This window comes from Oncorhynchus keta, chromosome 19 (assembly GCF_023373465.1).
Source record: "Oncorhynchus keta strain PuntledgeMale-10-30-2019 chromosome 19, Oket_V2, whole genome shotgun sequence".
Classification (NCBI taxonomy): Eukaryota; Metazoa; Chordata; class Actinopteri; order Salmoniformes; family Salmonidae; genus Oncorhynchus; species Oncorhynchus keta.
This window is the reverse complement of record NC_068439.1, coordinates 872,315-893,732: the sequence shown is the minus strand read 5'-3', so window position 1 is coordinate 893,732 and position 21,418 is coordinate 872,315. Positions and strand designations below refer to the sequence as shown.

At 45.5% G+C, this 21,418-nt stretch overlaps 1 protein-coding gene across 1 annotated transcript in view; it reads right to left on the bottom strand.

Annotated features, from left to right (window-relative positions):
- rims2b (regulating synaptic membrane exocytosis 2b) overlaps positions 1 to 21,418 on the bottom strand; it is a 217,864-nt gene that overhangs the window by 190,996 nt on the left and 5,450 nt on the right. The gene's annotated exons all lie outside the window — the stretch shown is intronic.

Below are 21,418 nucleotides of genomic sequence, written 5' to 3'. Positions count from 1 at the left end.
GGTAAGATTAGGGAGGTAGGGCAATAAATAGACCATAGTGGCAAAGTATTGAGCAAATAAACCCTGAAGTGATAGATGTGCAGAAGATGAATGTGCAACTGGGGTGCAAAGGAGCAACAAAAAAAGAAGAATAATGACAATATGGGGATGATGTAGTTGGATGGGATATTAACAGATGGGCTAAGTACAGGTGCAATGATTTGTAAGATGCTCTGATAGCTGATGCTTAATTAAAGTTGATGATCGAGATATAAGTCTCCAGCTTCAGTGATTTTTGCTATTCGTTCCAGTCATTGGCAGCAGAAAACTGGAAGGAAAGGATGCCAAAGCAGGAATTAGCTTTGGAGGTGACTAGTGAAATATACCTGCTGGAGCGCATGCTACGGGTGGGTGCTGCTTTGGTGACCAGTGAGCTGAGATAAGGTGGGGCTTTACCTAGCAAAGAGTTATAGATGACCTGGAGCCAGTGAGTTTGGCGACGAATATGAAGCGAGGGCCAGCCAACGAGAGCATACAGGTTGCAGTGGTGGGTAGCATATGGGGCTTTGGTGACAAAACGGATGGCACTGTGATAGACTGCATCCAATTTGCTGAGTAGAGTGTTGGAGGCTATTTTGTAAATGACATCGCCGAAGTCAAAGATCGATAGGAGAGTCAATTTACGAGGGTATGTTTGGCAGCATGAGCGAAGGTTGCTTTGTTGCGAAATAGGATGCCGATTCTAGAGTTAATTTTGGATTGGAGATGCTTAATATGAGTCTGGAAGGAGAGTTTACATTCTAACCAGACATCTAGATAATTGTAGTTGTCCACATATTCAGTCAGAACCGTCCAGAGTAGTGATGCTTGGCAGGCAGTTGGAAGCCACAGAAGGAGAGTTGTATGGAATTGAAGCTCGTCTGGAGGTAAGTTAAACAGTGTCTAAAGAAGGGCCAGAAGTATACAGAATGGTGTCGTCTGCGTAGAGGTGGATCAGAGAATCACCAGCCGCAAGAGCGACATCATTGATGTATACAGAGAGGAAAGTCAGCCCAAGAATTGAACCCTGTGGCACCCCCATAAAGACTGCCAGAGGTCCGGAAAACAGGCCCTCCGATTTGACACACTGAACTCTGTCTGAGAAGTAGTTGGTGAACCAGGCGAGGCAATCATTTGAGAAACCAAGGCTGTTGAGTCTGCCGATAAGAATGTGATGAATGACAGAGTCAAAAGCCTTGGCCAGGCCAATGGATACGGCTACACAGTGTTGTCTTTTGTCGATGGCGGTTATGATACTCTGACATACACTACACGACCAAAAGTATGTGGACACCTGCTCGTCAAACATCTCATTTTTAAAATCATGGGCATTAATATGGAGTTGTTCCCCCCTTTGCTGCTATAACAGCCTCCACTCTTCTGGGAAGGCTTAAATGTTGGAATATTGCCGTGTGGACTTGCTTCCATTCAGCCACAAGAGCATTATTGCGGTCAGGCACTGGTGTTGGGAAATTATGCCTGGCTCGCAGTCAGCCTTCCAATTCAACCCAAAGGTATTTGATGGAGTTGAGGTCAGGACTAAGTGCAGGTCAGTAAAGTTCTTCCACACCGATCTCAACAAACCATTTCTGAATGGACCTCGATATGTGCATGGGGGTATTGTCATGCTGAAACAGGAAAGGGCCTTCCCTAAACTGTTGCCACAAAGTTGGAAGCACAGAATCTTCTATGTCATTGTATGCTGCAGTGTTAAGATTTCCCTTCACTGGAACTAATGGGCCTTGCCCTACCCATGAAAAACAGCCCCAGACCATTATTCCTCCTCCACCAAACTTTACAGTTGGGCAGGTAGCACTCTCCTAGCATCCGCCATACCCAGATTTGTCCATCGGACTGCCAGATGGTATAATGTGATTTATCACTCCAGAGAATGTGTTTCCACTGCTCCAGAGTCCAATGGCGGTGAGCTTTACACCACTCCAATCAACGGTTGACATTTCGTCCCCCGTAATAGAGTAGTTCTGTCCGTTTCCTTTCTATACAGAGTTGTAAACAGGGTTCCATTTGTTTTCTCTATCCACATATCGAAGTAATGAACTCGTTTAGTGTCACATTCAATAGTGAATATGAGATTGGGGTCAATGTCATTGAGTAATGCCATAAAGTCCGACAGCTCTTCTCCTGTTTCTCCCCATATACAAAAACAATTCCTCAATTTATCAATACCACTTCAGGACATTATTCAATAATGGATTGTCATTTTCATTGCTAACAAAACGTTCTTCAAAATGACCTCATAAAGGTTAGCATAGCTCGGAGCGAATGTGGAGCCCATCGATGTTCCATTTGTTTGGAGGTAGTGAATCAGAAAAAAGTGAAATAGTTACAGTGGCAAGAAAAAGTATGTGAACCCTTTGGAATTACCTGGATTTATGTATAAATTGGTTATAAAATGTTATCTGATGTTCATCTAAGTCACAGCAATAGATAATCACAGTGTGCTTAAACTAACAACACACAAGTTATTGTATTTTTCTTGTCTATATTGAATACATCATTTAAACATCACAGTGTAGGTTGGAAAAAGTATGTGAACCCCTAGGCTAATTGGAGTCAGGAGTCGAATCAATGAGACGAGATTGGAGATTTTGGTTAGAGCTGCCCTGCTCCATAAAAAACACTCACAAAATTTGAGCTTGCTATTCACAAGAAGCATTGTCTAAGAACCATGTCTCGAACAAAAGAGATCTCAGAAGACCTAAGATTAAGAATTGTTGCCTTGCATAAAGCTGGAAGGGGTTACAGAAGGGTTACAAAGGTATCTCTAAAAATCAGTCCACGGTAAGACAATTAGGTGATGCAGCAGGACAACAACCTAAAAGACATAAGTAAATCCACAACAGAATGGCTCGAACAGAAGAAAATAGGCCTCCTGGAGTGGCCCAGTCAGTCCTGACCTTAACCCGATTGAGATGCTGTGGCATGACCTCAAGAGAGCGGTTCACACCTGAGATCCCAAGAATATTGTGGAACTGAAACAGTTTTATAAAGAGGAATAGTCCAAAATTCCCCCTGATGGTTGTGCAGGTCTGATCTGCAACTACAGAAAACATTTGTTTGAGGTTATTGCTGCCAAAAGAGGGTCAACCTGTTATTAAACCCAACGGTTCACATACTTTTCCAACCTGCACTGTGAAAGTTTACACGGTGTGTTCAATAAAGACATGACAAATTATAATTGTTTGTGTGTTATTTGTTTTAAGCAGACTGTCTTTATCTATTGTTGTGACTTAGATGAAGATCAGATTAAATGTTATGGGCAATTTATGCAGAAATACAGGTAATTCTAAAGGGTTCACATACATGTTCTTCCCACTGTATTCATCAAAACCTATTCATATACTACTGTGCCCCAGTAGTTCAAACAGACAGCTCAGTGCTTTCAACATGTCAATACCTCTCAAACACAAGTAGTGATGAAGTCAATCTCTCCTCCACTTTGAGCCAGGACAGATTTACATGCATATTATTAATATTAGCTCTCTGTGTACATCTCATCAGTTATCGTCACAGCTGTGTATATACCCCCTCAAGCAGACACCATGACGCCCCTCAAGGAACTTGAGGAACTTTACTGGTATCTATGTAAACTGTAAACCATATATCCTGAGGCTGCATTTATTGTAGCTGGGGATTTTAACAAAGAAAATTTGAGAACAAGGCTACCTAAATTCTATCAGCATGTTGATTGCAGTACTTGGTGGGTAATACCCTCAATGACTGCTACTCTAACTTGATGCATACAAGGCCCTCCCTCGCCTTCCCTTCGGCATATCCGACCATGACTCTATCTCCTACCGTCTTATAGGCAGAAACTCAAACAGGATATACCCGTGACTAGAACCATTCAATGCTGGTCTGACCAATCGGAATCCACGCTTCAAGATTGTTTTGATCATGCGGACTGGGAAATATTCCGGGCTTTGACTATGCTAGTACTTCCTGGTTTGGGGCTTATCTAAACTTATGAAGGGGAAGCTCCAGATATCCCAGAATAAGCTGATCAGGGTAGTATTGAAGGTGAGTCCACGTACACACATAGGCAGGAGCTGCTTTCAGGAACTAAACTGGATGCCTGTTGAGGCTAGGGTGTCCCAGATTAGACTAGGTTTAGTTTACAGGAGTATTTATGGTCCTGCGCCCAGATATCTAAGTGATGACTTTCCTCGTGTCAAAATATGTTTGATTTCTTCTGTGCCCATATAAATAACCCTTATGATGTAACTGGAATGTTGAGATAGATGTTCTTCTTCTATGTTATTGTTTTATTATTTCACTGACATACTGTGTTCAATCTTGTCTAGCCATCTTGTCTCAAGAGGACCACAATGGAAATAAGTCCCAGACTGTATTGTGTGTTATCCTCAATTATTTCATTCATGTGCATGTATGGCTTTTTCAAGTTTTATGTGTGCTTGTTTTTTTTAAATGGTCGAATTAATCAACTAAACTAAACTAAGCCTCAGAGAACAACTTTGATCTATACGCTGAATTGGTGAGTGAGTTTATAAGGAAGTGCATTGGAGATGTTGTACCCACTGTGACTATTAAAACCTACCTTAACCAGAAACCGTGGATGGATGGTGGCATTCGCACAAAACTGAAAGCGCGAACCACAACATTTAACCATGGAAAGAGATCTGGGAATATGGCTGAATATAAACAGTGTAGTTATTCCCTTCGCAAGACAATCAAACAAGCAAAATGTCGGTATAGGGACAAAGTGAAGTCCTAATTCAACGACTTAGACACGAGACGTATCTGGCAAGGTCTACAGGCAATCACGGACTACAGAAATAAAACCAGCCACGTCACGGACACCGATGTCACGCTTCCAGACAAACTAAACACCTTCTTTGCCCGCTTTGAAGATAATATGGTGCCACTATCGCAGCCCGCTACCAAGAACTGCAGCCCCCCCCCCCTCTCTTTCTCCGTGTCCGACATGAGTAAGACATTTAAACGTGTTAACCATCGCAAGGCTGCTGGCCCAGACGACATCCCTAGCCATGTCCTCAGAGCATGTGCAGACCAGCTGGTTGGTGTGTTTACAAATATATTCAATCTCCTTGTACCCAAGAAGGCAAAGATAACTGAACTAAATGACTACCGCCCCGTAGCACTCTCTTCTGACATCATGAAGTGCTTTGAGAGACTAGTCAAGGATCATTTTACCTCCACCTTACCTGCCACTCTAGACTCACTTCAGTTTGCATATCGCCCTAACTGGTCCACAAACGAAGCAATCGCAATCACACTGCACACTGCCCTATCCCATCTGGACAAGAGGAATACCTATGTAAGAATGCTGTTCATTGACTACAGCTCAGCACTCAACACCATAGTACCCTCCAAGCTTATCATCAAGCTGGAGGCCATGGGTCTCAACCCCGCCCTGTGCAAATGGGTCCTGGACTTTCTAACGGCCGCCCCCAGGTGTTTAAGATAGGAAACAACATCTCCACTTTGCTGACCCTTGACACTAAAGCCTATGAATGGTGCGTACTCAGCCCCCTCCTGTACTCCCTGTTCACCCACGACTTCGTGGTCATGCACGCCTCAAACTCAATAATCAAGTTTGCAGATGACACAACAGTAGTGGGCCTGATTACCAATAACGTTGAGACAAGGTGAGGGCACTCGGAGTGCGGTGTCAGGAAAACAACCTCTCACTCACCGTCAACAAAATAAAGGAGATGATCATGGACTTCAGGAAACAGCAGCAACTGCACCGCCCTCAACTGCAAGGCTCTCCAGAGGGTGGTGCTGTCTGCACAATGCATCACTGTGGGCAAACTACCTGCCCTCGCACCTACAACACCCGATGTCACAGGAAGGCCAAAAAGATAATCAAGAACAATAACCACCCGAGCCACTGCCTGGTCACCCCATTTACCATCCAGAAGGCGAGGTGTATCAAAACTGGGACCGAGAGACTGAAAAACAGCTTTTATCTCAAGGCCATCAGACTGCTGATTAGGCGTCTGCCTAATTTGAGACTTAAATCCCTGTGCACTTTAAAATAAATGGATCACTAGTCACTTTTAAACAATGACACCTTAATAATGTTAATGTCTTACTCTACTCATCTCATATGTGCACTACTGTTCAAAAGTTTGGGGTCACTTAGACATTTTCTGTCCATTAAAATATAATCAAATTTATCCGAAATACAGTGTAGACATTGTTAATGTTGTAAATGACTATTGTAGCTGGAAAAGGCAGATTTTATGATGGAATATCTACATTGGCGTACAGAGGCACATTATCAGCAACCATCAGTCCTGTGTTCCAATGGCACGTTGGGTTAGCCAATCCAAGTTTACAATTTTATAAGGCTAATTGATCATTAGAAAACCCTTTTGCAATCATGTTAGTCAGCTGAAAACTGTTGTTCTGATTAAAGAAGCAATAAAACTGGCCTTCATAAGACTAGTTGAGTATCTGGAGCATCAGCATTTGTAGGTTCAATTACAGGCTCAAAATGGCCAGAAACAAAGACCCGAATCATCTAGTCACTTGTGCACACCATTAAAGCGATTTCTTATTCCTTTGAGCAAATTGCAATTGATAATGTACAAGTGTCAGCTTTTTTCCACATTATCAATTGCTCATGTCATGTTGATCAAAATATAGTAGATGGTTCTCTGTTGAATTGTCTTACCCCTCAAAACATCTAGGCATTAGTTCCTTGCATAAGCCATTACATGCAAAATTGTTGAACTATTTGTCATAAACTGTCAAGCATAGTTTTACACATTTCTATTAGACCTTTTGTAGAAAAACGTGAATTGATGAATCGTGCAGGTGAAATTGACCCTCACTTATGAAGGAATGTAAAGTGTTAGTTCAACCAACAATCAACCAGTTGTCTAAGTTTCTCAAAGGTGCATCTCATGAAGAATCAATTGGCAAGCATATATAGACAGACCACAACACAGAGTTGCAATTTTCCAATAATGGATGGACCAGGAAATGAACAGGGTCAACAGCCAAGAGGAGGAGGAAGAAGAGGAGCAAGGATGCGTGGTGGAAGGCAAAACAGAGCAAGAGGACATAGGCTCCACCCGGCACAGCCAGAAGAGGACTGGCCACCCCTCATAGCCTGGTTCCTCTCCCCAGCACAGCCAGAAGAGGACTGGCCACCCCTCATAGCCTGGTTCCTCTCCCCCCAGCACAGCCAGAAGAGGACTGGCCACCCCACATAGCCTGGTTCCTCTCCCCAGCACAGCCAGAAGAGGACTGGCCACCCCACATAGCCTGGTTCCTCTCCCCCCAGCACAGCCAGAAGAGGACTGGCCACCCCACATAACCTGGTTCCTCTCCCCCCAGCACAGCCAGGAGAGGACTGGCCACCCCTCATAGACTGGTTCCTCTCCCCCCAGCACAGTCAGAAGAGGACTGGCCACCCCACATAGCCTGGTTCCTCTCCCCCCAGCACAGTCAGAAGAGGACTGGCCACCCCACATAGCCTGGTTCCTCTCCCCCCAGCACAGTCAGAAGAGGACTGGCCACCCCACATAGCCTGGTTCCTCTCTACCCAGTACAGCCAGAAGAGGACTGGCCACCCCACATAGCCTGGTTCCTCTCCCCCCAGCACAGACAGAAGAGGACTGGCCACCCCACATAGCCTGGTTCCTCTCTAGGTTTCTTCCTAGGTTTTGGCCTTTTTAGGGAGTTTTTCCTAGCCACCGTGCTTCTACACCTGCATTGCTTGCTGTTTGGGGTTTTAGGCTGGGTTTCTGTACAGCACTTTGAGATATCAGCTGATGTACGAAGGGTTATATAAATACATTTGATTTGATTTAGGCGCATATCTGATGACATAAGGGCCACTATTGTAGACCATGTTGTCAATCATGGCCTTACAATGGCTGAGGCGGGTCGAAAGGTGCAGCCGAATATTGGGAGATCAGCCGTGTCCTCAATAGTTCAAATGTTTCGAAAGGAGAACAGGTATGTCCACCAATGTACAGTGCACTGTTACTGTATATAAGCAGTATACTGTATACTTCCTACAATGCTTCATATTACAGTAGTCCACTTGTATTTCACAGCATACAGAAATATACTCTATACAGATACATACTGCACCTTACATGCACCCAGCTGTATGTTTTACAGTAAAATGTGTGTTCGCATAACCTGCCTAAACAACTACCGATCCTTGTCACTCACGTCTGTAGCCATGAAGTGCTTTGAAAGGCTGGTCATGGCTGACATCAACACCATTATCCCAGAAACTGATCCATCACGACTGGTCTGCCGACATAAAAGCACAAAGGGACTACAACAGACTTCTTCTGTCGTGACGTCCCTCCAAGGCCCTTCTGCTAGCCTGCTATCCCAGGCCCACTAGCTGTCTGAATTGCCGTGTTTCCAGCCCGCCCAGCTACTCACTGGACCCATTGATCACTCGGCTACGCATGCCTCTCCTTAACGTCAATATGCCTTGTCCATTGCTGTTTTGTCTTATTTCACTGTAGAGCCTCCAGCCCTGCTCAATATGCATTAGCTAAATCTCTTGTCCCACCTCCCACACATGCGGTGACCTCATCTGGTTTAATTGATGTCTCTAGAGACAATACCTCTCTCATCTTCACTCAATGCCTAGGTTTACCTTAACTGCATTCACATCATACCTTTGTCTGAACAAAATGCATTGAATCTATTCTACCGCACCCAGAAACCTGCTCCTTTAACCCTCTGTTCCGAATGCACTAGACAACCAGTTCATACCCTTATCCTATTCCTCCTCTGCTCCTCTTGTGACGTAGAGGTTAATCCAGGATCTGCAGTGCCTAGCTCCACTCCTATTCCCCAGGTGCTCTCATTTGATGACTTCTGTAACCGTAAAAGCCTTGGTTTCATGCATGTTAACATTAGAAGCCTCCTCCCTACGTTTGTTTTATTCACTGCTTTAGTTCACTCTGCCAACCCAGATGTCCTAGTCGTGTTTGAATCCTGTTTTAGGAAGGTCACCAAAAACCCTGAAATGTCCATCCCTAACTATAACATTTTCCGACAAGATAGAACTGCCAAAGGGGTGGAGTTGCAATCTACTGCAGAGATAGCCTGCAGAGTTCTGTCTTACTATCCAGGTCTGTGCCCAAACAATTTGAGCTTCTACTTTTAAAAATCCATCTTTCCAGAAAAAAATCTCTCACCGTTGCCGCTTGCTATGCCCTGGACACCATGTGAATTGATTGCCACCCCATCTATCTTCAGAGCTCTTGCTGTTCGGTGACCTAAACTGGGACACCCTTAACACCCCGGCCATCCTACCATCTAAGCTTGATGCCCTCAATCTCATACAAATTATCAATGAACCTACCAAGTACAAGCCCAAATCCGTAAACACAGGCACCCTCATAGATATCATCCTAACCAACCTGCCCTCCAAATACACCTCCGCTGTCTTCAACCAGGATCTCAGCGATCACTGCCTCATTGCTTGCGTCCGCAATGGGTCTGCTGTCAAATGACCACCCCTCATCACTGTCAAATGCTCCCTAAAACACTTCAGAGAACGCCTTTCTAACCCACCTGGCCCGGGTATCCTGGAAGGATAGTGACCTCATTCTGTCAGTAGAAGGTTATTCTGGTTATTCTTTAAAAGTGCTTTCCTCACAATCTTTAAAAAATTGTTCAAAAAATTTTCAACCATGAACAGATATGGTTCACTCCAGACCTGACTGCCCTTGACCAGCACAAAAACATCCTGTGGTGTACTGCATTAGAATCGAATAGCCACCGTGATATACAACTTTTCAGGGAAGTTAGGAACCAATATACACAGGCAGCTAGGAATGCAAAGGCTAGCTTTTCCAAACAGAAATGTGCATCCTGCAGCACAAACTCAAAAGGTTTTGGGACACTGTGAAGTCCATAGCGAATAAGAGCACCTCCTCCCAGCTACCCACTGCACTGAGGCTAGGACACACTGTCACCACTGATAAATCCACAATAATTGAGAATTTCAATACAGATTTTTCTTACGGCCGGCCACGCTTTCCACCTGGCCACCCCTACCCTGGTCAACAGCCCTACACCCCCCACAGCAACTTGCCCAAGCCTCCCCCATTTTTCCTTCACCCAAATCCAGATAGCTGATGTTCTGAAAGAGCTGCAAAATCTGGACCCCTACAAATCAGCAGGACTAGACAATCTGGACCCTCTCTTTCTAAAACTATAAGCTGAAATTGTTGTAACCCTAATTACTAGCCTGTCAACTTCTCTTTCGCATCGTCTGAGATTCCCAAGGATTGGAACGCTGCCGCGGTCTTTCGAAGAGGGAGTCACTCTAGACCCAAACAGCTACAGACCAATATCTATCCTACCCTGCCTTTCTAAGGTTTTCGAAAGCCAAATTAACAAACAGATCACCGACCATTTAGAATCCCACCGTACCTTCTCCGCTATACAATCTGGTTTCAGAGCTGGTCATGGGTGCACCTCAGCCATGCTCAAGGTCCTAAAAGATATTATAACCTCCATCGATAAGAGACAATACTATGCAGCTGTACTCATCGACCTGGCCAAGGCTTTCGACTCTGTCAATCGTCACATTCTTATCGGCAGGCTCAACAGCCTTGGTTTCTCAAATGACTGCCTCACCTGGTTCACCAACTACTTCACAGACAGAGTTCAGTGTGTCAAATCGGAGGGCCTGTTGTCCGGACCTGTGGCAGTCTCTATGTGGGTGCCACAGGGTTCAATTCTCGGGCCGGATCTCTTCTCTGTATACATCAATGATGTCGCTCTTGCTGCTGGTGAGTCTCTGATCCACCTCTACGCAGACGACACCATTCTGTATACTTCTGGCCCTTCTTTGGACACTGTGTTAACTAACCTCCAGACTAGCTTCAATTCCATACAACTCTCATTCCGTGGCCTCCAACTGCTCTTAAATGCAAGTAAAACTAAATGCATGCTCTTCAACCGATCGCTACCAGCACCTGCCCGCCCGTCCAGCATCACTACTCTGGACGGTTCTATGTGGACAACTACAAATAACTAGGTGTCTGGTTAGACTGTAAACTCTCCTTCCAGACTCACATTAAACATCTCCAATCCAAAATTAAATCTAGAATCGGCATCCTATTTCGCAACAAAGCATCCTTCACTCACTACCAAACATACCCTCGTAAAACTGACTATCCTACCGATCCTTGACTTCGGCGATGTCATTTACAAAATAGCCTCCAACACTCTACTCAGCAAATTGGATGCAGTCTATCACAGTGCCATCCATTTTGTCACCAAGGCCCCAAACACTATCCACCACTGCGAACTGTATGCTCTCGTTGGCTGGCCCTCACTTCATATTAGTCGCCAAACCCACTGGCTCCAGGTCATCTATAAGTCTTTGCTAGTTAATTAAAGCCCCACCTTATCTCAGCTCACTGGTCACCAAAGCAGCACCCACCCATAGCAGGCACTACAGCAGGCATATTTCACTGGTCACCCCCAAAGCCAATTCCTCCTTTGGCCACCTTTCCTTCCAGTTCTCTGCTGCCAATGACTGGAACGAATTGCAAAAATCACTGAAGCTGGAGACTCATATCTCTCTCACTAACTTTATGCACCAGCTGTCAGAGCAGCTCACAGATCACTGCACCTGTACATAGCCCACCTGTACATAGCCCATCTGCCCATCCAACTACCTCATCCCCATATTGTTATTTATTTATTTTTTGCTCCTTTGCACCCCAGTATCTCTACTTGCACATTCATCTTCTGCACATCTATCACTCCAGTCTATTAATCAAATGTTTAACTGCTAAATTGTAATTATTTATGGCCTATTTATTGCCTTACCTCCCTTATCTTACCTCATTTCCACACACTGTATTAATACTTTTTTCTCCTGTGTTATTGACTGTATGTTTTGTTTATTCCATGTGTAACTCTGTGTTGTTTGTGTTGCACTGCTTTATCTTGGCCAGGTTGCAGTTGTAAAAGAGAACTTGTTCTCAACTAGCCTACCTGGTTAAATAAAGGTGAAATATAAAAAACTCTAGACCTACTCCAATTTGCATACTGCCCCAACAGATACACAGATGATGCAATCTCTACTGCACTCTACACTGCCCTTTCCCACCTGGACAAAAGGAACACCTATGTGAGAATATTATTCATTGACCACAGCTCAGCGTTCAACACCATAGTGCCCTCAAAGCTCATCACAAAGTTAAGGACCCTGGGACTGAACACCTCCCTCTGCAACTGGATCCTGGACTTCCTGACGGACTGCCACCAGGTGGTAAGGGTAAGTAACAACACATCCGCCACGCTGATCCTCAACACATGAGCCCCCCCGGGGTGCATGCTCAGTCCCCTCCTGTATTCTTGAATTGTTGCATTTTGTGCTTTGTTGCTCAGTCTGCATGCTACATCATTCTTGTCCCATGTTGCTCTGCGTGTGCTCAAGCTCAATGACTGTCTGACTGGTTGAAAATGAGCCGGCTGGCTAAAACCGGCACTTTTACTGAAACGATGATTCATGTGCTCTGTCCCTGTAAAAAAAAAAAAAAAACTCAAACTCCCTGTTCACTCATGACTGCACGGCCAGGCGTGACTTCAACAACATCATTAAGTTTGCCAATGATACAACAGTGTTAGGCCTGATCTCCGACAATGAAGAGACAGCCTATAGGGATGAGGTCAGAGACCTGGCCGTGTGGTGCCAGGACAACAACCTCTCCCTCAACGTGATCAAGACAAAGGAGATGATTGTGGACTACAGGAAAAAGAGGACTGAGCACGCCCCAATTCTCATCGACGGGGCTGTAGTGGAGTAGGTTGAGAGCTTCAAGTTCCTTGGCATCCACATCACCAACAAACTAACATGGTCCAAGCACACCAAGACAGTGGTGAAGAGGGCAAAACAAAACCTATTCCCCAACAGGAGACTGAAAAGATTTGACATGGGTCCTCAGATCCTCAAAAGGTTCTACAGATGAACCATCGAGAGCATCCTGACTGGTTGCATCACTGCCTGGTATGGCAACTGCTTGGCCTTCGACTTCAAGGCATTACAGAGGGTCGTGCAAACGGCCCAGTACATCACTGGGCCAAGCTTCCTGCTATCCAGGACTTCTATACCAGGCGGTGTCAGAGGAAGGCCCTAAAAATTGTCAAAGCCACCCTAATCATAGACTGTTCTCTCTGCTACCGCACGCCAAGTCAAGATCCAAGATGCTTCTAAACAGCTTCTACCCCCAAGCCATTAGACTCCTGAACATCTAATTAAATGTCTACCCAGACTACTTGCGTTGACCTCCCCCTTCCTCTTTTACACCGCTGCTACTCTATGTTGTTATGATCTATAGTCACTTTAATAACTCTACCTACATGTATCTCAACTAACCGGCACATTGAGTCTGTACCAGTACCCCCCTGTATATAGTCTCGCTATTGTTATTTTACTGCTGCTCTTATTTGTATTTTTTTAAACTGCATTGTTGGTTAGGGGCTCGTAAGTAAGCATTTCACCTATTTGGTGCATGTGACTAATACAATTTGATTTGATTTGCTTAACTCTCCACACCAACGTGTTTCAATAGCTAGGCCTAAATCTCCACACTCTACACACCTAACTGTTACACTAGTTACTACAAATTTTCCACACCAACCTGTTTGGCTAGCTAGGACTACATTTCCACTCTCTCCACACTACCCTGTTTCATCATCTTCTCTCTTTCCACACCAACCTGTTTCACAATCTAGGCCTAACTCTAAACACTCTCCACACCAACCTGGTTCTCTATCAAGAAAACAATTTCACTTTCTCCACCAACCTGTTTCACTAGCTATGACTAACTCTCCAGACTCACAACACCAACCTGTTTCACTAGCTATGACTAACTCTCCAGACTCACAACACCAGCCTGTTTCACTAGCTATGACTAACTCTCCAGACTCACAACACCAACCTGTTTCACTAGCTATGACTAACTCTCCAGACTCACAACACCAACCTGTTTCACTAGCTATGACTAACTCTCCAGACTCACAACACCAACCTGTTTCACTAGCTATGATTAACTCTCCAGACTCACAACACCAACCTGTTTCACTAGCTATGACTAACTCTCCAGACTCACAACACCAACCTGTTTCACTAGCTATGACTAACTCTCCAGACTCACAACACCAGCCTGTTTCACTAGCTATGACTAACTCTCCAGACTCACAACACCAACCTGTTTCACTAGCTATGACTAACTCTCCAGACTCACAACACCAACCTGTTTCACTAGCTATGACTAACTCTCCAGACTCACAACACCAACCTGTTTCACTAGCTATGATTAACTCTCCAGACTCACAACACCAACCTGTTTCACTAGCTATGACTAACTCTCCAGACTCACAACACCAACCTGTTTCACTAGCTATGACTAACTCTCCAGACTCACAACACCAACCTGTTTCACTAGCTATGACTAACTCTCCAGACTCACAACACCAACCTGTTTCACTAGCTATGACTAACTCTCCAGACTCACAACACCAACCTGTTTCACTAGCTATGACTAACTCTCCAGACTCACAACACCAACCTGTTTCACGAGCTATGACTAACTCTCCAGACTCACAACACCAACCTGTTTCACTAGCTATGACTAACTCTCCAGACTCACAACACCAACCTGTTTCACTAGCTATGACTAACTCTCCAGACTCACAACACCAACCTGTTTCACTAGCTATGACTAACTCTCCAGACTCACAACACCAACCTGTTTCACTAGCTATGACTAACTCTCCAGACTCACAACACCAGCCTGTTTCACTAGCTATGACTAACTCTCCAGACTCACAACACCAACCTGTTTCACTAGCTATGACTAACTCTCCAGACTCACAACACCAACCTGTTTCACTAGCTATGACTAACTCTCCAGACTCACAACACCAACCTGTTTCACTAGCTATGACTAACTCTCCAGACTCACAACACCAACCTGTTTCACTAGCTATGACTAACTCTCCAGACTCACAACACCAACCTGTTTCACTAGCTATGACTAACTCTCCAGACTCACAACACCAACCTGTTTCACTAGCTATGACTAACTCTCCAGACTCACAACACCAACCTGTTTCACTAGCTATGACTCACAACACCAACCTGTTTCACTAGCTATGACTAACTCTCCAGACTCACAACACCAACCTGTTTCACTAGCTATGACTAACTCTCCAGACTCACAACACCAACCTGTTTCACTAGCTATGACTAACTCTCCAGACTCACAACACCAACCTGTTTCACTAGCTATGACTAACTCTCCAGACTACCTGTTTCACTAGCTATGACTAACTCTCCAGACTCACAACACCAACCTGTTTCACTAGCTATGACTAACTCTCCAGACTCACAACACCAACCTGTTTCACTAGCTATGACTAACTCTCCAGACTCACAACACCAACCTGTTTCACTAGCTATGACTAACTCTCCAGACTCACAACACCAACCTGTTTCACTAGCTATGACTAACTCTCCAGACTCACAACACCAACCTGTTTCACTAGCTATGACTAACTCTCCAGACTCACAACACCAACCTGTTTCACTAGCTATGACTAACTCTCCAGACTCACAACACCAACCTGTTTCACTAGCTATGACTAACTCTCCAGACTCACAACACCAACCTGTTTCACTAGCTATGACTAACTCTCCAGACTCACAACACCAACCTGTTTCACTAGCTATGACTAACTCTCCAGACTCACAACACCAACCTGTTTCACTAGCTATGACTAACTCTCCAGACTCACAACACCAACCTGTTTCACTAGCTATGACTAACTCTCCAGACTCACAACACCAACCTGTTTCACTAGCTATGACTAACTCTCCAGACTCACAACACCAACCTGTTTCACTAGCTATGACTAACTCTCCAGACTCACAACACCAACCTGTTTCACTAGCTATGACTAACTCTCCAGACTCACAACACCAACCTGTTTCACTAGCTATGACTAACTCTCCAGACTCACAACACCAACCTGTTTCACTAGCTATGACTAACTCTCCAGACTCACAACACCAACCTGTTTCACTAGCTATGACTAACTCTCCAGACTCACAACACCAACCTGTTTCACTAGCTATGACTAACTCTCCAGACTCACAACACCAACCTGTTTCACGAGCTATGACTAACTCTCCAGACTCACAACACCAACCTGTTTCACTAGCTATGACTAACTCTCCAGACTCACAACACCAACCTGTTTCACTAGCTATGACTAACTCTCCAGACTCACAACACCAACCTGTTTCACTAGCTATGACTAACTCTCCAGACTCACAACACCAACCTGTTTCAGCTATGACTAACTCTCCAGCTCACAACACCAACCTGACTAACTAACTCAGACTCACAACACCAACCTGTTTCACTAGCTATGACTAACTCTCCAGACTCACAACACCAACCTGTTTCACGAGCTATGACTAACTCTCCAGACTCACAACACCAACCTGTTTCACTAGCTATGACTAACTCTCCACACCAACCTGTTTCACTAGCTAGGCCTAACTCTCCACACCAACCCGTTTCACTAGCTATGACTAACTCTCCATACCAACCTGTTTCACTAGCTATGACTAACTATCCATACCAACCTGTTTCACTAGCTATGACTAACTCTCCAATCTCTTCACACCAATCTGTCTCCCTAGCCAGGCCTGACACTCCACACCAACCTGTTTCACTAGCTAGGCCTAACTCTCCACACCAACCTGTTTCACTAGCTATGACTAACTCTCCACACCAACCTGTTTCACTAGCTATGACTAACTCTCCACACCAACCTGTTTCACTAGCTGTGACTAACTCTCCATACCAACCTGTTTCACTAGCTATGACTAACTCTCCATACAAACCTTTTTTACTAGCTCGGCCTAACTCTAGCACACCAACATTTTTCACGAGCTAGACCTAACTCTCCACACCAACCTGTTTCACTAGCTAGGCATAACTCTCCACACTCTCCACACTAATCTTTTTCACCAGCTAGGCCTTACTCTCCACACCAACCCGTTTCACTAGCTATGACTAACTCTCCATACCAACCTGTTTCACTAGCTATGACTAACTATCCATACCAACCTGTTTCACTAGCTATGACTAACTCTCCACACTCTCCACACTAATCTTTTTCACCAGCTAGGCCTTACTCTCCACACCAACATGTTACACTAGCTAGGATGAACACTCCACATTATCCACAACAGCCTATTTCACTAGCCTTGCCTATCTCTATACACCAACCTGTTTCATTAGATAGGCCTAAAACTCTACATCATCCTGGTTCACTATCTTGGCCTTACATTCCACTCTCCACACCAACGTTTTTTACAAGCTAGGCCAAACAGTTCATACTCGCCAAACCAATATTTTTCAGCAGCTAGGCCGGGCTCTCCAAACTCTCAACACCAACCTGTTTCACTATCTAGGCATAGCATAGCACTACGCACTCTCCACACCAATGTGTTTCACTAGCTAGTCTTAATTCACCACACAAACCATGTTTAAACACACCAACCTGTAGTTAGCCCTAACTGTCCACACCATCCTGTTTCAATTGCTAAGACTAACACTCCACTAACTCCACACCAACCTGTTTCTCTACCTATTCTTAACTTTCCACACCAACCTGTTTAACACTCCACAAACTGCACACCGAGCTGTTTCACTAAATACGCCTAACTGTCCACACACTGCACACCGACCTGTTTCACTAGATTTGCCTAAATCTCCACCCAACCTGTTTTATTAGATACGCTTAATTTTCCACACCTACCTGGTTCACTAGCTAGGTCTAACTCTCAACTCTTTACACCACCCTGTTTCACTAGCTACACCTAACTCTCCACTCACTCCACCCCAACCTGTTTCACTAGCTAGGCTGAACTCTCTACACTCTCAACACCAACCTGTTTCACTAGCCTTGCCTAATTTTCCAAACCAACTTGTTTCATTAGCTAGGTCTAACTTCCTAAACCAATCTGTTTCATTAGCTAGGTCTAACTTCCCACACCAACCTGTTTCATTAACTAGGTCTAACTTTCCACACCAACCTGTTTCATACATCAAAATAACGTTTTCAATGAAAATACGTCAATCATTATTTGAATATGTTGGTAAACCTGTTGTACAAAAGTAATAATGCCCTCGAAGCCGGTGTTTGGAGGACATATTTGGCATAGCCGTCTTTGTATCAAAGATAATTGTGTAGTCTAGAGCGATTTTCTAGGTTAGCTAGCCAGCTATTGTCGTTCTTTTAACGCAACGTAACGTAAACAACACTGCTAGCTAGCCAGCTAGCCCCCGAATAGCAGCACTGCAGAAACTATTACACTCAACGGAACGACTTGATTAGTGTAGTGTCAACAACGCAGCCACTGCCAGCTAGCCTACTTCAGCAGTACTGTATCATTTTAATCATTTTAGTCAATAAGATTCTTGCTACGTAAGCTTAACTTTCTGAACATTCGAGACGTGTAGTCCACTTGTCATTCCAATCTCCTTTGCATTAGCGTAGCCTCTTCTGTAGCCTGTCAACTATGTGTCTGTCTATCCCTGTTCTCTCCTCTCTGCACAGACCATACAAACGCTCCACACCGCGTGGCCGCGGCCACCTAATCTGGTGGTCCCAGCGCGCACGACCCACGTGGAGTTCCAGGTCTCCGGTAGCCTCTGGAACTGCCGATCTGCGGCCAACAAGGCAGAGTTCATCTCAGCCTATGCCTCCCTCCAGTCCCTCGACTTCTTGGCACTGACGGAAACATGGATCACCACAGACAACACTGCTACTCCTACTGCTCTCTCTTCGTCCGCCCATGTGTTCTCGCACACCCGAGAGCTTCTGGTCAGCGGGGTGGTGGCACCGGGATCCTCATCTCTCCCAAGTGGTCATTCTCTCTTTCTCCCTTACCCATCTGTCTATCGCCTCCTTTGAATTCCATGCTGTCACAGTTACCAGCCCTTTCAAGCTTAACATCCTTATCATTTATCGCCCTCCAGGTTCCTCGGAGAGTTCATCAATGAGCTTGATACCTTGATAAGCTCCTTTCCTGAGGACGGCTCACCTCTCACAGTGCTGGGCGACTTTAACCTCCCCACGTCTACCTTTGACTCATTCCTCTCTGCCTCCTTCTTTCCACTCCTCTCCTCTTTTGACCTCACCCTCTCACCTTCCCCCTACTCACAAGGCAGGCAATACGCTCAACCTCATCTTTACTAGATGCTGTTCTTCCACTAACCTCATTGCAACTCCCTCCAAGTCTCCGACCACTACCTTGTATCCTTTTCCCTCTCGCTCTCATCCAACACCTCCCACACTGCCCCTACTCGGATGGTATCGCGCCGTCCCAACCTTCGCTCTCTCTCCCCCGCTACTCTCTCCTCTTCCATCCTATCATCTCTTCCCTCTGCTCAAACCTTCTCCAACCTATCTCCTGATTCTGCCTCCTCAACCCTCCTCTCCTCCCTTTCTGCATCCTTTGACTCTCTATGTCCCCTATCCTCCAGGCCGGCTCGGTCCTCCCCTCCCGCTCCGTGGCTCGACGACTCATTGCGAGCTCACAGAACAGGGCTCCGGGCAGCCGAGCGGAAATGGAGGAAAACTCGCCTCCCTGCGGACCTGGCATCCTTTCACTCCCTCCTCTCTACATTTTCCTCCTCTGTCTCTGCTGCTAAAGCCATTTTCTACCACTCTAAATTCCAAGCATCTGCCTCTAACCCTAGGAAGCTCTTTGCCACCTTCTCCTCCCTCCTGAATCCTCCTCCCCCCCCCTCCTCCCTCTCTGCAGATGACTTCGTCAACCATTTTGAAAAGAAGGTTGACGACATCCGATCCTCGTTTGCTAAGTCAAACGGCACCGCTGGTTCTGCTCACACTGCCCTACCCTGTGCTCTGACCTCTTTCTCCCCTCTCTCTCCAGATGAAATCTTGCGTCTTGTGACGGCCGGCCGCCCAACAACCTGCCCGCTTGACCCTATCCCCTCCTCTCTTCTCCAGACCATTTCCGGAGACCTTCTCCCTTACCTCACCTCGCTCATCAACTCATCCCTGACCGCTGGCTACGTCCCTTCCGTCTTCAAGAGAGCGAGAGTTGCACCCCTTCTGAAAAAACCTACACTCGATCCCTCCGATGTCAACAACTACAGACCAGTATCCCTTCTTTCTTTTCTCTCCAAAACTCTTGAACGTGCCGTCCTTGGCCAGCTCTCCCGCTATCTCTCTCTGAATGACCTTCTTGATCCAAATCAGTCAGGTTTCAAGACTAGTCATTCAACTGAGACTGCTCTTCTCTGTATCACGGAGGCGCTCCGCACTGCTAAAGCTAACTCTCTCTCCTCTGCTCTCATCCTTCTAGACCTATCGGCTGCCTTCGATACTGTGAACCATCAGATCCTCCTCTCCACCCTCTCCGAGTTGGGCATCTCCGGCGCGGCCCACGCTGATTGCGTCCTACCTGACAGGTCGCTCCTACCAGGTGGCGTGGCGAGAATCTGTCTCCTCACCACGCGCTCTCACCACTGGTGTCCCCAGGGCTCTGTTCTAGGCCCTCTCCTATTCTCGCTATACACCAAGTCACTTGGCTCTGTCATAACCTCACATGGTCTCTCCTATCATTGCTATGCAGACGACACACAATTAATCTTCTCCTTTCCCCCTTCTGATGACCAGGTGGCGAATCGCATCTCTGCATGTCTGGCAGACATATCAGTGTGGATGACGGATTACCACCTCAAGCTGAACCTCGGCAAGACGGAGCTGCTCTTCCTCCCGGGGAAGGACTGCCCGTTCCATGATCTCGCCATCACGGTTGACAACTCCATTGTGTCCTCCTCCCAGAGCGCTAAGAACCTTGGCGTGATCCTGGACAACACCCTGTCGTTCTCAACTAACATCATAACCCTAACCCTAACCCTAACCCTTCTCACCCCCCTTTAAGATTTAGATGCACTATTGTAAAGTGACTGTTCTACTGGATGTCATAAGGTGAATGCACCAATTTGTAAGTCGCTCTGGATAAGAGCGTCTGCTAAATGACTTAAATGTAAATGTAAATGTAATGGTTTGCTTGCCCTTGACTACGTCTTGGGTTTAACAACATCTGTGACTATATCGTCCAAACACCTGCTTCATAGAGATTTTATTTATTCATTTTGAACCCTAATTCACCAAGTAAATTGACTGAGAAAACATTCTCATTTACAGCAACGACCTCGGGAACACAGGGGAGGGGAAGGGGGACGAATGAGCCAATTGGAAACTGGGGATGATTAGGTGGTCGTGATAGTAGGAAGAACAGATTGGTAATTTACTTCAACACTATACT